We start from the raw sequence: 9,192 nt of genomic DNA on the forward strand, positions 1-9,192 counted from the left end.
TTGTCATCATCAGGTACCAAAAACCTTGTCGAAACATTGTACATTTGCTGTTATGTTAAACTTATATTCAAGTTTTTCTTCATTACCCATTCAAGCCGTCTCCAACCATTATAAATATACTTTATCCCAACGCATTCACTGTTGTACTTCTTTGATCACTACGTCTTGGTTTACGGTTGAAATCTTTGACATTTTTGTCTGGTGAATTAGGTTAGACAGATATTTCAGGGTTTTTACTTTCTGTTTTGTAATTCTTAGAATATTTGGTACTTTTTGGTAAATCAGAAATGATTTATAAAAATCGTTAAGAATTCCGTACAATCTATGTATCCAGCTTCATAAGTAAAATATAACTACTACTGTTGCTACTAGAATGCGAGGAATAACCTCAAAGTGAAAGGAATGTCCCCTCATCTTGTTTGTATATTACACACCTAACACTAAGTATCCAGAATACTTATAATTTATTTCAAGTTGTTTTACATAATGCCACAGTTTTGATTATTCGTGATGTCAATGTTATAGTGTCCTACCAAACTGGGCTTTCATAGGTAGCTTAGAAAACAATATTTGTAATTGTGCGTCTGCAAAATTTTGACAAAACCTTTGCTAGTTTAATTATAATTTTGGAAAAACTTAAGTTTACAAAGCAGATTTTTCTGAATTAAATTACATTTTCCAAAAATTTTAATTATAGTACAAATTTTCAATAGTTTATTTTTAACAATTTTTCTTGTTGCCCAGAATCTTATATTAATATTTTCATACAAGTTTCATACAAAGTAACGTCATATCTCAGGCTTAGTTACACTTACAGCTGGGTCTTGAACTAGGCCTACAGTATAGTGATTACAAATGAATTCTTCAATGAAATGACTTGTATCTTTAGCAAAGCTTTACCAAATCTTCAATTCTCTTCATTAATCTAGATCTGGGTCACTTACAACACGTACTAAAACTGCCTCACCTTGACACAGATTCCAATACAGCAATTCGTCAATTTGAAACTTTTAATCTCGCAACCCAGAGTACTTGCTCCCTCTGTGTGATAACTTAGTGACGAAACAATTACTCTGTTTTCTAAACTGTAGCGTTCAAAATTTAAACTCAATTATCATTAGGTTTTCTAGCATTTTCTAATGACACTCAAGATAAGTAAACTTCGTAAAATTTTTTTCATATTTTTGAAAGCAAAATAATTGTTCTTGTTCATCAATAATACTGATTTTACCTGTTACGATTCAGTAAAGTGAACAGCAACAAATAATATATGGTAACATTTCTGGTATATTATTTGTAAGTTAGGCCTTGCTGTTGGTGTTAGGAAAAGTTAAAAATGATTAAGTCATCTCTATCACTTATATAAATTCAGGAAATGAAATATTATTAGTGACAAAAAAAAAGCTCAAGTGTCAAAAGCTTATCTCAAAGTGTTATAATCTACAGAAATAGCAAGTCCCGTTGAAGCCATTGTCACATTGAACTGAGATTTTAAAATGTCATATAAAAAAAAAACAAATAACATAATCCGGTGTGTAACAGTATATTTTATATACGAACAAACACACACCTCGCTGTACTTTTCAGAGATCAAGGTCAGCAATGACGGTTTACAAAATGACAAAATCTTACCAGTCTGTTACAGAAATCAAAGCGGGCTACTTTGAATTTGCGTGAAACACATACCAAAAGGTGAGATAAAACATAAGTGCTTTTGCGTCGTACAACCTACATATTTTTGTAATTTAAATCTCGATACAAGAATTTTTGTGTAAAAAGAAAAAACATGAAGAATTCTGTTAGTTTTTTGTTGTTGTTGTTATTTTTTTTATCCTAAAGAAATAAGAAATTCCATTAATCAGAGTTCGTTTTCGTTGCCTCAATTTGTCCAAAATATCAACGCCTAAAACGAAATGGTCAGTAAATAGCCAATATTTTTTTATTTCAAGAGTTAACTGTACCTTACATTATGTTTGTGTGTCGGTTTAATCTTGCTAATTCAACAAAGACATTTGTGTTAACAGTACAGGTTAACATTATACAGACTTTAACTGTATTGTCTTTGCACATGACGATATTTTGAGTCGCTTCTACCTCATCATTCATGGCCTAGTGGTTAGGGCGCTCGACTCCCAATCTGCGGGTTGCAAGTTCGAATCCATTCTCCAAGCATGTTTGCCCTCTTAGACGTGGGGAAATTATAATGTGACGGTCAATCCCACTTTTTATTAGTAAAAGAATTGGCGATGGGTATAACTTCTAAATTAGGGACGGCTAGTGCAAATAATACTCGAATAGCTTTGCGCAAAATTCAACAAACAAACAAACACTCATTCTTAGAACTTGTTCGAACTGGTACTTTTTTTGTTGCCATACTCATTACAGTTCGTCTGGAGAAGAGTGTAAACAAAACAAAAAGTTCGATTGGCAAACGAACCGAATCAAAATGATTCCACCAGAAGAAGTGGTCTCGGCCCGTTTGGTAAGATTAATGGGAACATTGGAAGGTTTCAATGAATGCTGACAAAACACGGAAGTTTGTTTGTTTGTTTTTTGAATTTTTTGCAAAGCTATACAAGGGCTATCTGACTTAGTCGTCCCTAATTTAGCAGTGTAAAACTAGAGGGAAGACAGCTAGTCATCACCACCCACCGCCAACTCTTGGGCTACTCTTTTACCAACGAATAGTGGTATTGACTGTCACATTATAACGCCCTCACGGCTGAAAGGGCGAACATGTTTGGTGGGACGAGGATTCGAACCCGCGACCCGCAGATTGCGAGTCGAGCTCCTTAACCATCTAGCCATGCCGGGCCAACACGGAAGTGAACCATGAAAACGAACTCCTGTTTCTTTCCAAACGAACTCGGCATCTCTGTACCAAAACAATTAGCAGACGAACCCGGTGTGAATACTGCCTTATAGGATCCAATTAAAGTACGTCAGGGAGTATTCGAATCATTTCCGCCTCATCATTCTTCTTATGCAAGAAAAGGGAAAGCGGATCCAAATGTTGTTTCGCAATCTGTGGCCAGGTGGACGAACCACGTATAAACTAAAAAAATAACCACTCCAGAACTATATAAAATTAGTATTTTTTGCTTATTCATAAAATACATACAAGTGTTGACGTCAATCCTATAACTGCCGCTTTTTCACATACCGTTTCCTACTGATGAGGTTCGTACATTACATCATATTGAATAGTTTTATTTTTCTTGAATGGGTGAAATAATTTTTTTTCTATTTGACATAAAAAAAGCAATGTCAGTAGTAACTAGCGAGATTAATTGAAATATTGACGGTGTTTTTGATAAATTATTTTGTATAACTTGTATGTTATTAGGAATCCTGTAGCCAATAGTTTTTGTTTGTATTCGAGCAAAGCCACATTGGGCTATCTTTTTGTGTCCACCGCGAGGAATTGAACCCAGGATTTAAGTGTTGTAAGCCCGTAGACTAACCGCTGTCATTGATAAATACGCCATCTGGTACATACATAGTTCAGAAAGATGTCTTTAAAAATCCTGGTAGAATCCCTCTGGTAATTTGATTTAGAGCACTTCCTAGAAATCATGACTGGTATTCTTTATAACTTAAAGACAACTTGTCATGGAGTGTATCACATTTATTTTTATTCTAAATTTCAACCAGTCATTCCACTTAATTCCGTACATAATATTGCACGTGAATCGGCCAATATAAAGATTGGCTTGTTTTGAATTTCGCGCAAAGCTACACGAGGGCTATCTGTGCTTGTCGTCCCTAATTTAGCAGTGAAAGACTAGAGGGAAGGCAGATAGTCATCACCACCCACCGCCTACTCTTGGGCTACTCTTTTACCAGTGAATAGTGAGATTGACCGTCACATTATAACGCCCCCACGACTCAGAGGGCGAGCATGTTTGTTGGGACAGGGATTCGAAACTGCAACTCTCAAATTGCGAGTCAAGCGCCCTAACCACCATAAATATAAACAACACGTGGAAAATCGCAAAAAGGGGACTATACTTTCCTTGGTGAATTGTGTGAACCAAATATTTTACATGAATTGTGTGAACCAATGTTTTACATGAATTGTGTGAACCAAATGTTTTACATGAATTGTGTGAACCAATGTTTTTAAAAACATTGGTTCACACAATTCGTGACATGAATTGTGTGAACCAAATATTTAGATGAATTGTGTGAAACAATGTTTTACACGAATTGTGTGAACCAAATGTTTTTACAAGAATTGTGTGAACCAATGTTTTTATTTTTTACATGAATTGTGTGAACCAATGTTTTTCACGAATTGTGTGAACCAATGTTACATGAATTGTGGGAACCAAATGTTTTTTTACATGAATTGTATGAACCAAATGTTTTAGACGAATATCACCTTCCCATTTTGTTTATCATTTGTTTCATCTCATTCATTTGTACATTTTTAAAACTGTACCCTGAAGGTACGTACCTGTAATCAGGGATTCCCCTACAGCCACCTGAGCTTTTCCATCGCCCCCTCCCCAGTGGTCACCTAGAATTTAATCGGTTTCCAACTGGATCTAGCTGTTACTCGAGTATCAAAGCACATCATGCTAATATAATAATAATTTAGCAAAGAACGATTTATGAGCAGAATGAAGAAGACAGTCCAATGTTCTGTCCAAATATGTAGTATGTTCCCCAAACAATAAATCACTTCATTATACTTATGTAGTTGCTTTAAAATTTTTCTAGTTGGTAAAAATTCGAGTTAGTTGTTGATTGATAATTTAATTGTATAACATTATTTGACTCTTTGCTGTTTTCTTCAATTCATCAGTTCTTTTAACAGCAAATTGGGATAATATTGACACAAATTACGGAAGTTATTTACCTGACAAAACTGTCGCGAAACACTTCATACAGCCCAACTTCCCCATCGTGGTCTCGCCCCCCGGTTTTTACTACGGTGTCATACAGCCCACCTTCCCCATCGTGGTCTCACACCTCGGTTTTTACTACGGTGTCATACAGCCCACCTTCGCCATCGTGGTCTCGCCCCTTGGCACTCTCCCTCCCTCTGAAAAATCGAACACCTCCTCTAATTTCAATTCCTGGGGAACACACTGTCTGTCAGTTGGTAGAAATATTTGTGAACACGAGCCAAATATTTATGTCTTGACATCGTTTTATATTTGATAAATAGGACAGAGCATTGGCGTACGAAGCAATAAATTATTAGTAGGCCTACAATCTTAAGTATGGGTGTGTGGTGGTGGTGGGCAGATGATTGTTTAAATATTTACTCCATATATATGGATGTGCGTTAAAAGCCCGAAATTTAGCCGGGCTATATCCTAACAAAACCATTAGATTCCTAAGACTGTGAGGTAGGAGGACTCCTGTTGTCCTACTTTCAATGATTTAGGGTTACTTAACTTACGGGACTGAACGTGTACAATGAAAACATTTCTTCTCCAGAGCATATCAGAGACCCCTAGGATGTAAGCAAATTAATAATAATAATAATATATAAAGTTAAAAGATATAAAAAAATATCACGTCTCACAATATGGATTAAAATGGATTTGAATAATAATAAACCAAAACAGGTTTCTCCTGCAAGGTAGATACTCCAATGGTCAAGGTAAAATGAAAATGAAATAGAATTATAAGCTGTGTAAGAATTTATTTCTAGATTGAAATTAATGAAAAAAAAAATAGACGTACAAAATACCTCTTCGTACATCAAGATATATAGGTGTTCTTCGTTAAAACAATTGCAAAATTTTAGGAGGTAAAAATAAAAAAAAATCATAATATTATTTGATAAAATTTCCACCATAACTTTTGGCTAGAGTAATCAAAGATCGAGTTTTCTTATATTAATTAGTTTTACACTCAATTACTCACATATTCCAAATAATCTTACCTACACGATTATTACTTTTGGAAAAAAAATGTCTAACCTGCACGATACTTATTTGAGTTTGCACGATTTGTTTTGTTTTTTTCAGATATCTTTAACGAAAAATACGAAATTCAATTTCATACTATGATTTTCAACTTGTCAATCTATATACTTGAAGCCTGAATTTGCACTATTGTTGAATTAATGATACTTTTCCACCCTTCACTATTATTTGGAACAGGAGAATAGACGAATATAATTCCGAGAATTTTGGGGATAGTTTTAAGAATTTTATTTTATGCTAGCCGATATATTATCAAATAATAATGTATTCTTTCTTAAACATTCATAGACGACAGTTTTATTGTTTCCTAAATAGAGAGCAAATATCCGGTCCGTTCGTAGTTTCATATTGCTCCTGCTGATGTTAGACAGTTTTAAGAAATTTTCAAGTAATAATCGTACCAATTTTAGTTAACCTGCAGCCATTGGCTAAAGGTACAGCAGAATTAATTACCCCTTTGTCGTTTAAGACATTGCACAATATTTACACATACTTGTAAGCTGGGAGGGGGTTGTGATCGAACCCCTATATTGCACCATATATGTATAAAACATATTTAAAATGTGTAAAAATACCGTCAGATACTATAAAACTGTATCATTTTCAATGACATAGTTCAGAGATGGCACGTTCCTCAGACCCTCCCCCCATTATTGCTCTCCACTCATTCCCTTTTTCACAAAAGTAGCACCCCTTTTATAGATTTCTGCCTACACTTCTGTTAGTTAAACTTAATATTTTATGACACATAGCGGCTTTATGTAAATGTGTTTAATTACTTTTGCAATGAAAAGAAGTGTTCACGTTACTCAACAGCTACTTATATAAAAATATGCCCGACTTTAGCGGCTGGGCAACTGTTGCCTAGGTGCGACAAAAGCGATAACTTTTATATTAATTTTACTTTCAGCTATGTCGCACACTTTACATCACCTGTCGCCTCTTACCTGGAGACTAAAGACATAGCCACTGTAAAATAATCAACGTGGAGACTGTAGACACAGCCACTGTAAAATAATCAACCCGGAGACAAATTACCAGGACTCTCTACAACCAAAAGTCATCACATAAATATGCATGAAGGCTTACAGAGATTAGGTTTTATAAAAATTGTTTTTTCAAGACAGGTTAGAATAAAATACATTTCAGCAATAGGAAGTGTAGAACAAATCATAGAACAGAGTTTGAGAGTATAGTAAATACCTTTAAGCCTATTGAAACATCCAGGTAAACACTGTTAGGCCTGTATGAAATATCCAAATAAATATTATTAGGCCCATCTGAAACATCCAAGTAAGCATTGTTAGGCCTATATGAAACACCCAAGTAAACACTACTAGGCCTATCTGAAACATACTAATACACAAATATATTAAGTTCCAACAACTACTTCTTTGAAGTTATGTAACCCTTCCACGTGCCCCTTATTAATTGCGAATCTTTCTTCCCCTCACTAAAGTCGTGATGAGTAAAAAACATAATTATAAATGTTTCGTTTCAGTTTTTATGACGAAATTTATTAACATAAATACATCGGTATTTTATAAACACTCTGTTAGCGAAGTTTCTAAAATGTTCTGTGCAAATTAGAGTCATCATAACAGTGAATATTATTTTACATTTCTATTCATTTGAAACTCAAGTACTAAGAGATAACCCAGAAATGAGGTTAGTGTTTAGAGGTTAAGTTGGGGATTTCAAATTTCGAATTCACTACTTACCTTCTGACCTATTTTGACCTAAGTAGCCATTGTCGTTTTCGAGAGTAAATAGCGCAAGTAGTAGACCACCTTGACCTTTAATAGTAAAAGTTTGTTCGAAATCTAGTCTATCTGATGCTTATATCTATAGAAGATGTGTTCTACTTTTACTTCATTTATATAAGCACAGAGTAAATGTAAATTAATAACCATCTCTGAAATTAAAATCACTTGAGAAGTCCACGCAATTAGCTAACATTTTATATTACATTATATGATATTTTATATTTTAATTAAGTAACAACGTATTTCAATAAAGTATAATATTTTCAGAAGATAAAACTAATCAAAGGTGCATCCGTTTAACTACTACTTCCCAAATGGCAGTGTTTGTTTACCAAAATATTTTATCTTTAATAACGAGAGAAAAAAAGAACTATACATTTCAAAAATGCACGAAGGCGAATTGTGATAGATTTGAAAAATGAAACAAAAACGTTCTTCATGTGAATCAACCGGTTTCGAATTTACGTGTTAAGTAACTCTGTTGGCTCTAATCTAATTTACATTTTAAGTAACTACTGATTTTATAGTAGGCTTAACAAGAATCTTATCAGTATTTTTGCTGTGAAAATTCTTAAGAAGAGTCTCTGATCCCAAAATTTGTCAGTTATTATAAGATAAGATTTTAATGACGAAAGCTTTGATTTTTTGTAGGCCTAAAATTATAAATTTCTGTTTAACAAGTGCGATTACCGAGAAAGAACAAAAATTGTTGTCAAACAATTTTATCTTGTGCAAAACAATTTAAGCAAGCTGTAATTAGAACACGAGTCGGGTATAATTTCTTATACAGTAATACAATAGCTTCAACAATGAAGCGTATAATACAAATATCATTTACGTTTTAGACATTGAACATTTAACATTGAGTTTATAAACTAATTCTAGGGGTAACAAGCCCAATAATCCATTACATACGTGTGTGTTTGTGTAAAACCTTCATTTTTCGATTTATATTTATTTATATGCTAAGTATTATAAATCACGAAAACAAAAATCAATAAAGCACGAGAATCAAATGACAAACAGTATCTCGATAATTTAAACCCAGTATTACTTTAATAATCTTTTTTTTTGTAAACACGGCAAAGAACTTATATTTTGTTTTGAAGAATCTCTCAAAAATATTAGCGTATATCAAACATGTATAAATAAAGCTGTAATATAAATTATCAAATTTAATTTATTTACATGTTATTTATGACACTAATATATCAGGCCACAATCTTTCTAATATGTGCACAATAACATAGCGAGGGTTTGTTGCGCTCGGGGGCCAAAGGTCCAAAGTGCACCCCCTCATGGTGAATCTGAAACAAACAAAAAACAGAGAACGTTTTGATATGACCAACACAAACAGCTTACATATCCACTTCTCTTGCCTATTTTTTTTTTTTTTTTTTTTTGCGCAAACTCATTTATAATGCCATCTAGTTAATGCTTTTTAGGGTTTCCCTTTCCACACTACATACTGCCAGGTCACA

The sequence above is a fragment of the Limulus polyphemus genome, unplaced genomic scaffold (genome assembly GCF_000517525.1).
Source record: "Limulus polyphemus unplaced genomic scaffold, Limulus_polyphemus-2.1.2 Scaffold4688, whole genome shotgun sequence".
In the NCBI taxonomy this organism is placed as follows: Eukaryota; Metazoa; Arthropoda; class Merostomata; order Xiphosura; family Limulidae; genus Limulus; species Limulus polyphemus.